Raw genomic sequence first — 16,253 nt, 5'->3', positions numbered from 1 at the left:
TTCTTCTACGGGGATACTTTCAAAAAAACTTTGTCACCAACTTGATATTCGATCTCTTTTCTTTTTAAATCTGCATACGACTTCTGCTTGTCTGAAGCTGCTTTTAAACAATTTCTGATAACTTTCACTTTTTCTTCTATTTCTTTAACTAGATCAACCCCGTAAACCTGGCTTTCTTTAAGCTCTGTCCAATATAAAGGTGTACGGCATTTATGTCCATACAAAGCTTCATAATGTGTCATCTTCAAACTTGACTGGTAACTATTATTATAGGCAAACTCTACCAATGGTAAGTATTTTTCCCAACTACCTTGAAATTCTAATACACAACATCTAAGCATATCTTCAAGTACCTGAATAACTCTCTCTGACTGACCGCCGGTTTGAGGATGAAAAGCTGTACTAAAACTCAACTTTGTGCCCAAAGCCTCTTGTAATTTCTTCCAAAACCGTGAAGTAAATCTTGGATCTCTGTCTGAAATGATCGACAATGGTACCCCATGTAGCCTGACTATCTCTGAAATATACAACTAGGCCAACTTGTCAAGTGAATAATCCATACGAACTGGGATAAAATGAGCCGACTTCGTTAACTTATCAATCACAACCTATACTGCATCTTTCTTTCTCAGTGTAAACGGCAATCCTGTCACAAAATCTATAGTAACTCGATCCCATTTCCAGTCCGGAACTAGCATAGGCTGCAATAATCCTGAGGGTACCTGATGTTCGGCCTTTACCTGTTGACAAATCAAGCATCTAGAAACAAACTCTGAAATATCTCTTTTCATTCCTACCCACCAATACAATTTTTTCAAATCATTATACATTTTTGTACTGCCTGGATGAATAGATAAAGGACTGCTATGTGCTTCCTGTAAAATCTTTCGAATAAGCTCATCATTCTTTGGTACACATATTCTGTCTCTAAACATCAAACAACCATCAGAACCAATCCAGAAATCTGATTCTATGCCTGACTCACATTGAACTCTTTTAGCTTGTAACTCATTATCATCTTTCTGAGCTTCACAAATCTCTTCAAGAAGTACCGGTTTAGCTCTCAATTCAGCTAAAATAGAACCATCATCTGACATGGCTAAATTGGTATTTAAAGCTCGCAATGTAAATAAAAGTTTCCTACTTAAAGCATCAGCAACTAGGTGATAATCAATCACTAACTCATAATCTTTAAGCAATTCCAACCATCTTCTTTGCCTCAAATTCAAATCTTTTTGAGTCATCAAGTATTTCAAGCTTTTATGATCGGTAAATATCCGGCACCTTTCACCATTCAAATAATGTCTCCAAATCTTCAATGCAAATACAATAGTAGCTAGCTCTAAATCATGTGTCGGATAATTTTTCTCATGTAGCTTCAATTGTCTAGAGGCATAAGCAATTACCTTTCCTTCTTGCGTGAGTACACAACCGAGCCCATTCAAGGATGCATCACTGTAAATCACAAATTCTTTACCCGGTTTAGGCTGTACTAAGATAGGAGCTTCCGTCAATAATGCCTTTAACTTGTCAAAACTTTGTTGGCACTTCTCAGTCCATTCAAACTTAACATCCTTCCGTAGCAGTCTCGTCAACGGGGTAGCTATCATGGAAAATCCCTCCACAAATCGTCTATAATATCCGGCATGACCAAGAAAACTTCTAACTTGTGATACATTTCTAGGAGGCTTCCAATCAACAATGGTTGAAATCTTGCTCGTATCAACCTTAATACCTTCACCTGAGACAATATGTCCAAGAAAACCAACTTCTCGTAACCAGAAATCACTTTTGCTGAACTTGGCATACAACTGATTTTCTCTCAGAATTTGTAAAACTATTCTCAAATGCTCTGCATGCTCAGTCTCATCATGAGAATAAATCAAAATATCATCAATGAACACAATTACAAACTTATCTAAGTACGATCTGAAAATTCGGTTCATTAAGTCCATGAAAATGGCAGGAGCATTAGTCAAGCCAAATGGCATCACAAGGAACTCATAATGACCATACCTAGTCCGGAAAGCAGTCTTTAGGACATCTGACTCTTTAACTCGCAACTGATAGTATCCGGATCTCAAATCTATATTGGAAAACATAGTAGCTCCCTTCAATTGATCAAACAAATCATCAATTCTAGGCAATGGATACTTGTTCTTTACTGTTACTTTGTTAAGTTGCCGATAATCTATGCACAATCTCATCGATCCTTCTTTCTTTTTCACAAATAGCACTAGTGCACCCTATGGTGAACTACTGGGTCTTAGCAAGCCTTTATCTGTTAATTCCAGCAACTGAGCTTTCAATTCTTTCAATTCCAACGAGCCATTCTATAAGGAGCAATAGAAATGGGCGTGGTACCGGAATCAACTCAATACCAAACTCAACTTTCTAACAGAGGCAAACCCGATAGTTCTTCCGAAACACATCGGAAACTCACATACCACGAGCATCGATTCAATTTTCAATTCGGATCTTTAGTGTTCAACACAAAAGCAAGATAAGCTTCATACCCTTTTCTCAAACATTTACGGCGGACATAATGAAATTATGGAAATAAACTATCGACTCTTCTGAATTAACCCGAAGAATTTCACCATTTTCACACTTCAACTCAATGAATTTCTTTCCACAATTCACTATTACATCAGGTGTAGTCAACCAATCCATACCAAGAATCACATCATACTCATCAAATGGCAATAGCATGAGATCGGTAGGAAAAACAAGAGCCTCTAATCATTAAAGGACAATTTCTACATGCTTTATCTACTAATACATGCTTGCCTAATGGATTCGATACTTTAATCACAAATTCTGTAGATTCTATAGGCCTACTTATACTAGGCATCAATTTCATACAAATATAAGAATGAGTCGAACCCGAATCAATCAGAGCAATGACATTAATATCATGTAGAGAAAATGTACCCGTAATCACATCGGGGGAGGATGCCTCTTCGCGTGCACGAATAGCATAAGTCTTTGCAGGGGCTCTAACATCTGGTCTCACAGCCGAATCTCTAGAGGTACCTCTGTTACTTGCTCCTACTCCCGGTTGCCTCGGTAATCTGCCTCTAGTAGGAGCATTTTCGGATCTAGCACTCTGTGTTACCTCTCGGCTAGCCACTTCTGGACATTTTCGTACAAAATGATCTGGAGCACCACATTTATAGCAAACATTTTCGCCTGCCCGACAAGGACCATAATGAAGTCTATCTCACCATGGACACCCTGATCTACCCTGTCTGACATTACCTACACTCGTAGTCGAGGTGGTCTGAGCCTTTGGATCCTTAAATCTGCTACCTCTATTCTGACTAGATTGCCCTGCCGAAAAGCTAGATCTGGTAGAAAACTCTTTGGGCCTCTTGGATGTAGCCTGAAATGATTTGCTCATCTGTCTCTTCTTTGTATCTTGTGTCTCTGTCTCAACTTTGCCTTTTCTTTTTAATGACTCCTCGCCTTTACAGTGCTCTCTCAACTAAAATAACGAACTCTTTTATTTCTAGGACACCCACTGACAGTCGGATATCATCATTTAACCCATCCTCAAACCTTTTACACATGATAGCCTCTGTGGACAGACATTCTCAAGCATATTTACTAAGCCTGACAAATTCGCGCTCATAATCGGTCACTGTCATATTACCTTGTTTCAATTCCAGGAATTCCTTTCTCTTCTGGTCAATAAACCTCTGACTGATGTACTTTTTACGAAATTCCTCCTGAAAGAAATCCCAATTGACCCTCTCGTTTGGTACAACTGATACAAGTGTCTTCCACCAGTAGTAGGCTGAATCTCTAAGAAGTGATACTACACATTTCATACATTCCTCGGGTGTACAAGATAATTCGTCAAAGACTCTAATAGTATTTTCTAACCAAAATTCTGCTCTTTCTGCATCATCATCTTTTGTTGCTCGGAACTCTTCTGCCCCTTGTTTCCTGATTCTATCTACTAGTGGCTTTTCTCTTACTGCTGTACCTGTGACTGGGGAAGCTTGAGCTACATGGGTAGCCTGAGAATCATGAGGGGGTGGAGGTCTAACTGTCGGATTCGTACGAACGAACTCGGCAAACAAATCATTCAAAGCTCGGAAGAGAGCTTCTCGAGTCACTCCTCCCTGATCAACTATTACTGGCCTATTCTCAGATGGCGCTGCCCCTTCTGCGGGAGCAGGCGCATTACTTTCTACATCATCATCACTAGCTCGTCCGGGATCCATTACTATAAAACAAAATATTTAAAAATCGTCAGGAGTCGTCACACTATCAAAATACAAGTATGGCATGTATAGCTAGACTTTTTCTCACACTAACTGTTTCGGGAACCGACTAAACCTGCTCTGATACCAATAAATGTAACACCCCCATGCTCGAAACCGTCAATGGAGGCAAGCTTGAGGTGTTACTAAACTTATCTTACCTTTTAAACAACTCTAAACCACTTATTTTAATTTTTGGAATAAACTATTTTTTGCGTCATGGTTGCTTAAAAATTCATTTCTCGAGTTTCAAAACTCAAAATTAAGATCTGTAATTTTTCCTAAAACTAGACTCATATATCTATCTACAAATTTTTTTCTAGAATTTTTTTCTCGGCCAATTAGTACAATTTATTAGTTAAAGTTTCCCCTGTTTCAAAACTCGACTGCACTAACCTCTTCTTACTACAAACCATGTTTCTTCCTGTAAAAAATTCATATGACTAAGACGTTTATTTCTCTTAAAACTATATTCAACAAGGATTCTAACCATATAAAGTACACCTTATAATTAGTTTTTTACAATTTATGGTGAATTTCTAAAGTTGAAACAGGGATCCAGAAATCGCTCGACCTGCTTTCTTTGAAACTCGATATCTCATAAAATATAATACCTTTACCTTTTTGCTTATTCCATAAGAAAATATACATAATAAGATTTAATTTCATATATTATTCATCTTCAAACTATGTTTCTACAATTTTAGTGATTTTTCAAAATTACGTCATTTCATTACTTGAATCATTTTTAGGTTACTTTCACATTTTTTCATAATTTTCATGTGATAATCACCATTCAATCATACATATTAATGAACATGTATATCATCGGATATTTTATTAGCTAATCACTAGAAAGTATTTACACATCATTCATTGTTCATATTATACCAAAAGTAGCTAAGTTTCTATACATGCCATACCCAAAACAAAACGTCTAATTATACCGAGTTATTTCTTTGATAGTGTGATCGGCCTCCGACCTTTCCTTCGATCCCCGAGTGACTAGATAAGTACTATAAGAAGAAGAAAATAAAGAGATTAAGCACTAGGCTTAGTAAGCTTACAAGCAAATAAATCACAACATTCAACATAATGGATAATTATGCATAATATCATCTAACATCAAAAATTTCTTTACTTCTCAATTTCTATCTTCTTCTTTATTCCCTTACCTTCTTTCTTACGACCTTTCCTTTTCATAAGTATAATCTACTTTTCCTTTGCTGTTAATTCACTGTAATTTAACTCGTATCCTGACCCGTTGAACCACTCGAATACTAAGGATACTAGGTCGTTCGCTCTATCAATATCTCGCCAATGCCATGTCTTTGACATGGACTTACATGAGTTATTCTGTCTCCAATGCCATATATAATATGGACTTACATGGCTCAATCCTGTCTCCAAATCCATATTTCTAATATGGACTTACATGGCTCATTTACATTACGTCTGTCAACCCTAATATCCTAACATTCCTAGGGTTCAACCGGGGCTTTCTAACACTTTTCCTCTGTCACTTCACCTTAAATTCGACTTTAAATATTTTCATAACATAAATATATAAATGCTGGAAGTTGCCAATAATAATGTAAAATAAAAGAATATTACATTTATTTACTGTAACTTACCTTGATACAAAATGTGACTAAACTTTACAATTTAGTCCTTTACTTTTTCTTTTCCCGATCTACTCCCGAATTTCGTTCTTCTTGATCTATAATAGCAAATTTAACTTATTTAATATTCACATTTATTAAAACAGTCCTTGACCCAAACTTTTGCAAAATTATATTTCTACCCCTAAACTTTCACATATTTGCACTTTTTCCCCAAGGCTCGTAAATTAAACTTCATCCTATTTTCTTATGTTTTATGACATGCTGATAATTTTTCCCTTCTATGGCAATATCAAAATCACACTCTAACATATACTTATGACTATTGGTATTTTTTTCCAATTTAAGCCATTTTACTCGTTTTCACTTAAAACCGAGTAGCATAAGTTGTTTAACATAATTTAAAACCTCATATTCTATCATAAAACGCCAAAATACACAAATTTCAGCCATGGGTATTTTTCCAACTATGAACCCTAGGTTGAATTATTGCTAGAATAAGCTTAATCAAGTTACCGGGACTCCAAAAATGTAATGATCATTAAAAACGGGGCTTGGAATCACTTACTATGAAGCTTGAAAGTTGAAGAAACCCCAGCTATGGAGGAGAGCAAAAATCGGCAGAAACTAATTGAGAAGATGACCATTTTTGTGTTATTTTTCCCTTTTTAATTCATTTAATATCCAAATGACCAAATTACCCTTCCTTACTAAACTTTCAAAAATTCCTTCCATGCCCTAATTTTTTTCCATGAACTTAAAATTGGTCAAATTGTTATTTAAACCCTCCTAATTAATATTCCAAAGTACTTTCATACTAAAAACTTCTAGAATTCAAGTTTTGCAAATTATTCGATTTAGTCCCTAACCTCAACTTAAGCACTTTATGCATAAAATTTCATCACGAAATTTTCACACAATCATGCAATCATACCATGAACCTCAAAATAATAATAAAATAAATTTTTCTACCTCGGATTTGTAGTTTTGCAACCACTATTCCGTTTAGGCTCTATTTCGGGATGTTACATTCAAGCTGCAATATTTGGGGCACCTAGCTTTCCATTTTTACCCATTTTTTGTTTGTTATCTTGGATTACATTGTTCTTTTCAGGTCACGTCTTAATAGATTTCTTTATTGGTTGCATTTGCTTGTTTATTTCGAGCTATGTTCTCAATTAATTCCTTTCTTGTCCATGGTTATGATCTTTTTCAAGCATTTTGCATTGAAATACGATTTTTGGACTAATAATACTTTCATAAAGGAAGTTTCACGTATTACTTTGGGGAGTTTCTAAATAATACAAGAGCCTGAAACAGGACTATTGTTTAAAACTCACCAAGCTTAAGGGTTGGAAATATTTAAAGCCAAAATTGAGATTATTTCCTGGGATTTTCTGTCAAAAATATTAATTGGTGTTATAATCCCGGCAAAGAACGAGTAATGGGGTTATTCTCGGAAAAAATGGTATTCTGCATTCATGTAGATATCAGTTATATACATCTGTTCACTACACCCAGGGAATGGTGTAACAGATCAAATTGATTGAAGATAATGCAAATTCTATACCTCTGAGTGGTTACAGGGTGGATAGAAGAAATCAAATGATTATTCCCCTGAGGTTGCAGTGGGAAGTTTAAACTTTATGTCCCATAAGCTAAATTGTAAGGGACTCTGAAATTACAATGGGCAAGCTTCTTTGAGCGAGAATGTGATTGTTTCTTTGGGTTTTTTGTCAAGAACACCAGCCGAACAGGATGGCAGCATAATAAATCAGTGATAGTACCTTGGTGAATAATGAACGATGATACCTTGAGCATTTAAAAAAGATCATTTAAAAAAGATCATTTCTATTTTTTGTATTCATATATCATTCATAACATATCTAATTAGGAGCATTTGATTCATTTCGATTATAGCATCCGAATTATTTGACATAAGCATCACATCTAGTTAGGAGCATTTGATTCATTTCGATCATAGCATCCTAATTATTTGACATTAGCATTACATCTGGTTAGGAGTATTGGATTCATTTTGATCGTAGCATCCTAATTATTTAACATAAGCATCACATCTAGTTAGGAGCATTTGATTTATTTTGATCATAGCATCCTAATTAGTTGGTATAAGCATGATACATAAAATCGAGTCTACAGGACAGGTCCAAGAGGACGGTGTAGTAACATCGGTGAAGTCAGATCTTACATCCCTGAAGTTACAACGGAATAGATCAAAGATTACGAACCTTATCTCCCTGAAGTGGCAGTGGAGTAGGTTGAAGATTGCAGGTTTTATTTCCCTAAGCAGCAGTGGAACAGACCAAAGATGACAAATCTTATCTCTATGTACTGGCAAGGGAATAGATTTAAGTCGTCAGCCTTATTTCTCTGAAGTTGCAGTGGGGCAGGCTCGATATACAAGTCTTATCTTCCTGAGGTTACAGTGGAGCAGACTAAAAATTGGAGGCAAATTTTATCTCCATGTATCGGCAATGGAGCAGATTTAAGCCTCAAGCCTTATCTCTCTGAAGTAGCAATAGAACAGGTTGAAGAATGCGTCTTATCTCCCTGAGGTAGAAAGGAAGCAGACTGGAAATTGAAGATTTTATCTCCCTGAAGTTGCAGCGGAGCAAATCTTTGCAGATGGCTAATCTTATCTCCATGTATCGGCACTAGGGCAGATTTAAGCCACCAGCCTTATCTTTCTGAGGTAGCAAGAGAGCAGGTTGAAGAGTGAGTCTTATCTTCCTAAGGTAGCAAGGAAGCAAATTGTGAATTGAAGATTTTATCTCCTTGAAGTTGCTGCGGAGCAGATCTTCGCAGATGGCTAATCTTATCTCCATGTATTAGCAATGGAGTAGATTTAAGCCCCAAACCTTATCTCTCTGAGGTAGCAAAAGAGCAAGTTTGAAGATGATAGTCTTATCTTCCTGAGGTAGCAAGGAAGCAGACTGAAGATTAAAGACCTTATCTCCCTAAGCAAAAGTGAAGTAGATCAAAGATGGTGAATTTTATCTCTATGTATCGGCAATGGAGCAGATTTAAACCATCAGCCTTATCTCTCTGAGGTAGCAAGAGAGTAGGTTAAATAATGAGTCTTATCTTTCTGAGGTAGCAAGAAAGCAGACTGAAAATTGAATATCTTATCTCCCTGAAGTTGCAGCAGAGCAGATCGAAGATGGTGAATCTTATCTCCATGTATTGGCAATGGAGCAGATTTTACCAGCTTTATCTCCCTGAGGTAGTAAGAGAGCATTCTTATCTTGCTAAGGTAGCAAGAAAGCAAATTGAAGATTGAATATCTATTTCTCTAAACAGTTGTGAGACAGATCGAAGATAGTGAATCTTATCTCCATGTATCGGTAATGGAGCAGATTTTACCACTAACCTTATCTCTCTGAGGTAGCAAGAGAGCAGATCGGCGATTTTAGTCTTATCATCCTGAGGTAGCAAGTAAGCAGACTGAAGATTGAAGATCTATTTCCCTAAAGCAGTGGCGGAGTAGATTGAGGATGGCGAATCTTATCTCTATATATTGGCAATGGGGCAAATTTAAGTCACCAATCCTATTTCCCTAAAGTTACAGACAAGATTCAGCAAAACCGGGCAAAATTGGCCCTATTTAAAGTCTTTGCTCTATTCTCGTTACACGATAATGAGCAAAGAGGGGCAGCTGTAAGACCCAATTTGTGCCCTAGCCTACACCAAAACTAAAACCAAAAATAAAATAAAACAACAAAAATAATCCAATGTCCATTTCTTACATAGCCCATCAACCAAAATAAACGGGCTCAAATTATTAAACTTAACCCAAATAGCCTAAATAACCCAAAATAACCCAAGCCCAAAACACCTAGGGAATTTTCGGCAGAAACCCTAGAAGCTTCAACCACCACAGCCTTTAGCCAATTCTTCCACTCGTGCCATGCTCCGCAAATAACTCCTCCACGCCATGCACACCTGCAGCAAATGAAAACCACAACAGCAAATGACAGCAAACAATAACAGATTACAGCAAGTATTTTTTGTATTTTTATTTAATTATTTTTCGGCTATAAAACCGAATGTAAACGATGTAAATAGGATCCTTTTTCCCAGCAATACACACGCATATTGAAAAAGAAAGCAATTAAAAATAAAAAAGGTGATTTCCAATACGAGTTTCTCCATACCTTTTAATTTTCTTGCGATTCATTTCCTTCGGTCTTTCATCATTGATTTCGAAAATAAAAAAGGCGAGAGTGAAGTCTTACCTGGCAAATGCGCCATAGTTTTCTTTCTTGATTTGTTTGAATCAAAGCCAAGAGAGGATTTCAAGGCTGAAAAATCGTTCCCCAGGCTTGAATGTGTAGCTTGTGGTTTGGGAGAATGAGAATCGGTCAAGAGAGGAGAAAATTATGGGGAAATAAAAAGGGGCTAGGGCTATTTTAAAATAGGCTGATTGTTTTCTTTGTTTTTTTAAAGGAAATATTTGGTTTTATAAAAGGGAAGAAACAACACCGTTTCAATGGGGAAATGTTTGGTTATTTGTTGTAGATGGTCAATTTGCTCGATTGGTCCCCTCCTTTCGCGTTAGCGCGCGATCAAACCTACTTCAGATTTTTTTTTTAATTTTGCCCCAAGAATTTGTGCGCCAATTCAATTGGATACGCGCTTAAGCATTGCATTTTGATATTCGGATTATTTACATTTTCAATCCTCGTACGTTCACACGCATTGCATTTTGTCCCTTATTTTTCTGTTTTAATGATCTATTTTATTTATTAATTGCCCCCTTTCAATTTGATTTTATCTCAATTAAGTTTTATTTCAATTTGTATGTTTCATTACTATTTTTAAAATTCACTTTAACATTCATCTTTTAATCTTGTTTTTTTTATATGTACATTTTGAATTGTCTTGATAGTTTTTTTCTTTTCAAAATTATTTTTTTAAATTCCTTTTATATTATATCATTTTAACATTCTGCATAATATTTTATACGTTATTATATATATATATATATAATTTATGATGAAGTTGATTTTATTCTATGTATATTATTAGTAGTATGTTATTTGATACGTATAATTTCTTTTAGATCTATTCATATATTTTATTATATATTTTTATTATTTAAAGGAAAAATCCCACATATTTTATGTATTATTTAAAATATGATGAAACATATATTTAGTACTTATATTTAATTTACATCCATTATTAAAGCTATGATATTCTTATACATATAGGTTTTAATAAACTCATAATTAATTGTGTTTTTAAATTTATTACGTATATAATTTATGATAAAATTAAGTTAATCTTATAATTTATATTTTAATTAAACAATATTTTGACATACAATTATTTCTAACATTTCTTCACATGTATATAACACATATTAAATTACTTTTACTATAGTACATGTTAATATATTCCTTTTAAGTATCATATTTTAAATCATATTTATTGTATAAACTCTCATATTCCATTATCCTTATCGTATTATTTATATGTTCCGTCACTCTAAATCAATTTGTTTCATGTAAAATTATATATTATTTGTTTCCAAATTCTCATTATAAACATAATTTTATAAATACATATCACTAAATTTATGTGAAAATATAGTTTTACCTTTTGTATATGACCTTGTTTTTTTGAAATTTTTATTACCTATAAAACTTATATATTTACTTTGTATTATACCTAATTTTACTTGTATATACATGTTTCATAAATTTATTATGTATATTATTTTATATCATGTATTATCATTCCTTCATATTTAATACATTATTTAAGTTATCTCGTGGATTATCAATTTTGAATGAATTTGTGTTTTAAATATTTCATTTATAATTTGATTTGAACTTCGTATTTTATAATAACTATTTCAATAAACATGTATCCCACGTTTTTATGCAAATAAACGTGTTTTTGAGCAAATTTCCAATTTTCTGTTACTCAAAAATTCTGAAATAAGGTAATATCTAATATTTTGGGAATTCGGAAAATCGTGCTCAATCGTACTGGGTATGACTTTTCCGGTGAACCAAATATTTGGATAACCTTTTATAATTTTAATGTATGAGTTTTTCAAAAGTCGAAAATCGACCGCATCTTAAAGGTATAAGGGATCGTATCCAATCGTACTGGATATGAAACCGCATATCTTTTAAACGAAAGATTTTTGACCGCTAATTTGAGCTATTCAAACATTTTTTCATACTTCGGAAAATCTTTTCTTTTAAAACTTTTGATATAAGGACAGCATCAAATCAATTTGGTACCAGTTTTTGGGCGTAATGAGAGTGCTAACCTTTCCTCATGCGTAACCGACTCCCGAACCCGTTTTTCTTTATTTTACCTAAACCAAATTTATTTTTCATTGAATAAAGCGTTTAAATAGGTGGTCCAATCACACCTAAATCAAGAGATTAGTGGCGACTCCACATTTTTGTTTTCAAAAGTCGATCCCCATTGCTTTCAAAATAAAAAGGGTTTCGACAGCTTGGCCACTCCACTGGGGATTGAACAAAGAGAGTCAGGCTATAAAATTGATTATTTGCTGTCCTTTTGTCAAAGAATTGAAAATTTGTTTTGAAAATCATGATTCTTTTAATTGCATTCGTTTGCATGATTATTGTGGTTCGAGTCTTGTAGAATAATATGGCATTACATTGCATGACCGCTGTGGTTATACCTGTTAAGTGGGAGTAAGAAACTATGCTTTCGTGAGGTTTTCAGCTCCGTATGGGCTAATGGATTGCTTTCGGGATATATTCGTACCTATGATTTCGTGAGTTTTTCATCTCCGCATGGTCATAGGGAAATGTATTCCCCTGAATCGAACTCGATTTATCTGAACCTATAATGGGTGAGAATTGAGGAATCTACTGGTTCAGGTATCCTTTCTCTAGAACCGAACCACATATAGTGAAACTTGAGAATCCATCTTACGTAGAACCTTGCCCAAATTTAGTGGTCACCTGAATAGGTACTTTATTTGATATTTATTTCACTTGTACTAACGTGTTTTGTTGTTGTTTTGTTTATAATTGCACTGCATTACATCATCATAGAAAGGAGGTGTTGATTCATATTTGATTGCTAAATAGAACAGTTTGTCATAAGAAAACGAATTTCCGGATGAAGTGGATTATAATACGGTTGTTTGAATTGACGGAAGAAGGCTGATAGTTCATGGAGAAAAACAAGTCCTTACCTGAAAATTCAAGATGATAAAGATTGTTCGAGAGCCGTCGCATCTCAATTTTCTTAATGGAGCTAATCAACGTCGTGAGGATAATGAGTCGTGGCCTGGATCAAGCAAAGAAGAGCTAGTGGAGGCATTTATTAGAGGCTTGTGAGATTTATATTTTACGAAGAAAAGGGATCGATGTCTTCGCCTGGAATATGAAAGTAAAGTCGTATTTGTAATCCGTTTTATGTATAGGGTTTGTTTTCTGGGAAAGTTGTTCTAATGGAATTGAATTGAAAATCAACACTTCTCTTTCTTTTACATTCATCCCATGCATTTGCATTTGTATTGCATCATTTCATCATTTGCATTAAATTTTCATAAAAGTGTCCTTAATTAGTTGAAATCATTTCAGTTAATCTGGGAACCAATAAAAACTTACCAACCAAGTGTCGTTACGGTACCCGTGCTAAGACAAAAGATATGGACAAAAGATTAGAAAGACTTGAACAACTTCAAAGAAGATGCAAGACCAGTTACAAATAAAGATGCAAGAGCAACTGGCGAAGATTAGGCAGGATATGAGAGATCTGGTGTTAGAGTCTCAAAGGAATATGTTGAACCAGTTGTCTCAATTGCTGACAAAGGGGCTTGAAGAAAAGAAAAGTTCCATGATCAATACTGGGAAGGAGAATGAGGAGCCTCTCTACCCTCCAGGTTTCAACCCGACAAATGCTCAGACATGTCCACAATGTGTACCTATTATTAGAGCCCAGCAATATCAGAATGGTACCATTGCACCAGGGGATTACCCGACAGGCTCAGGCTCCAACCCGGGGGGCAACCCAACCAATCTTGAAGTTTCTGATCTAGATGAAATGGAAAAAGTAGAGAGGGAATTGCCAAGACAACTTGAGGATCGGTATAGGTGGTTGGAGGAAAAATTGGAAGCAATGGAGAATGTTGACTTCTGTTGTGGGATTGACGCTAAGGATCTGAGTTTGGTTCCTGATCTAGTACTCCCGCCAAAATTTCAGACTCCAGAGTTTGAAAAGTACAATGGGACTAGTTGTCCAGAATCTCACATCACAATGTTCTGTCGAAGGATGACAGGGTATGTTAACAATGGCCAATTATTAATTCATTGCTTCCAAGATAGTCTGATCGGGTCAGCAGCTAAATGGTACAATCAATTGAGTCGTGTTAAAATCCATTCATGGAAGAACTTAGCACAGGCTTTTATGAAGCATTATAGCCATGTAACAGACATGGTACCCGACAGAATTACCCTGCAGAATATGGAAAAGAAGCAAAAGGAGAGCTTCAGGCAATATGCCTAAAGATGGATAGAGGTAGCAACACAAGTCCAACCGCCTCTTTTGGAGAAGGAGATTGCGATGCTTTTCATCAATACTCTGGAAGCCCCGTTCATTAATCATATGTTGGGAAGTGCTACTCTGAGCTTTTCAGATATAGTAATGTCCGGTGAGATGATTGAAGATGCAATAAGAAATGAGAAAATAAATATGGGAAAAAGTGCCAAAAGGTCAACTTCAGGAAACAAGGCAACTGAAGTGAACATCGTGAGTATGCCTTCCAAATTGGTCAACATAGGCCAGCCAAGGGTTATAACCACTAATCATCAAAGAGAATCTGAATGACGTATCCAAAGAGACAGGGAATAAAAGTTTCCAAACCCTTATGTACTTGGGGGTATTTTAAACAATGGGACTGTGGAAGAGATCCTTGTATTTTTAGAATTGATTTAGAGTAATATTCAAAACACGCTTATTGCCTTAAGCCTAGGGGCAATAAGAATCCTTTTATGAAATAGGCTTGTGTCCAAAATTTTTTATTTCAATAAAATGCATTCTTTTTGAATAATTATTCTTTCATTCTTTATATATTCTTTTGTTCTTTAGACTATTTTCTTTTTAAATATGCTTTGATCTTTCATTCACGATCATACCATACAAATAATTATCCTTGGAATTTTTCTTTCCCTAGATATCAATGACATAAGCAACGCTGTAACTAACTCCCTTTTGGGGTGAGATAGGTGTTTAAGCGGATCTCAGAACTTTGAAGATGATAGAGATTGTGACTTATTTCCTGATTTGTTAAGGACGGTAGAACAAGATGAAAAAACTACTTTACGAAAGGTTAATGGACATTGTGAACAAGAGGCAAAGATTGAAACCTGAGTCACCACAAGGACAAAATGAATTGTCATTGAGTTGCTTCAAGAAATTCAAAGATGTTTTCACATGATCATGTCGAGATATATTACAAAATGTCTATACAATGCCAGAAGGACACATGTTGAAGGTTTCATGGTAGCCATGCTAGCCATGAGGTTTGGGTATTGTTAATCCACCATGGAAGGGGATTGCATTGGTTAAATCCACATTCATTTCTTCACAGATTTTCTCTATATGGGACAAGGATGTTATTAGGCCATTCTCATCGATTCATCTTGGTAGTCATTGATTACTTCACGAAGGGGGTGAAGGTCGCTTCATATGTCAATATTACAAGATCAATAATCATCAAATTCCAAAAAAAAAAAAGAGGTTGCTAACAAGTAATGTCAGAAAAGATCACCTTCAAATACAACTGCGCAATGTCAAAAGTTTGCCGTCTGTTCAAAGATCAGACACCATATCACAGTGCAGTAAAGGCATTCAAAAAGAAAAACAAAAGTTCAAAAATAGAAAAAAGGAAAAACAAATAATAGAACAAAGGTTATAGTGAAAAATGACTGAGTCTTGTAAGAATTGGCATAAAGAAGTTATTATTTACCCTCTATGTTTATCGAACGTGGGCCGAAACCTTTAACGGGGCAACACATTGATTTATAGGACTGAAATAGTTTTTTGAAAACGAGATTCTTTTTCTTTGAGTCTTGGCAAAATTAAAGTTGGAAGAATCAGATATGATCAATCAAATTTAAAGGATACCCGATACAGTCAAATGATGCAGGTTTATGACAGAAAGGTTTATCCTCGAGAATTCCATAAGAAGATCATTCGTATACAAAAAGATTTCAAAGGAAGAAATATGTCAATCTAAGAGGGACCTTATGTAGTAAAGAAGGCCTGTTTTGGTTAAGAATTGATATTGACTAGCAGGGTTTGCCCAAATTGGAGCATTCAAAATGCAGTCAAAGAG

General features: G+C 35.2%; 1 long non-coding RNA gene across 1 annotated transcript; it reads right to left on the bottom strand.

Annotated features, from left to right (window-relative positions):
* Nucleotides 1-5,092: 5,092 nt before the first annotated feature.
* Nucleotides 5,093-6,535, bottom strand: LOC128280649 (uncharacterized). The gene is made up of 2 exons (XR_008270743.1): nucleotides 6,462-6,535; nucleotides 5,093-5,287 (listed from the first exon to the last, which is right to left on the bottom strand). It is a non-coding gene; the product is annotated as an uncharacterized LOC128280649 (long non-coding RNA).
* Between the last annotated feature and the right edge of the window lie 9,718 nt (nucleotides 6,536-16,253).

The sequence above is a fragment of the Gossypium arboreum genome, chromosome 9 (genome assembly GCF_025698485.1).
Source record: "Gossypium arboreum isolate Shixiya-1 chromosome 9, ASM2569848v2, whole genome shotgun sequence".
Classification (NCBI taxonomy): domain Eukaryota; kingdom Viridiplantae; phylum Streptophyta; class Magnoliopsida; order Malvales; family Malvaceae; genus Gossypium; species Gossypium arboreum.
This window is presented reverse-complemented; position numbering and strand designations above follow the sequence as displayed.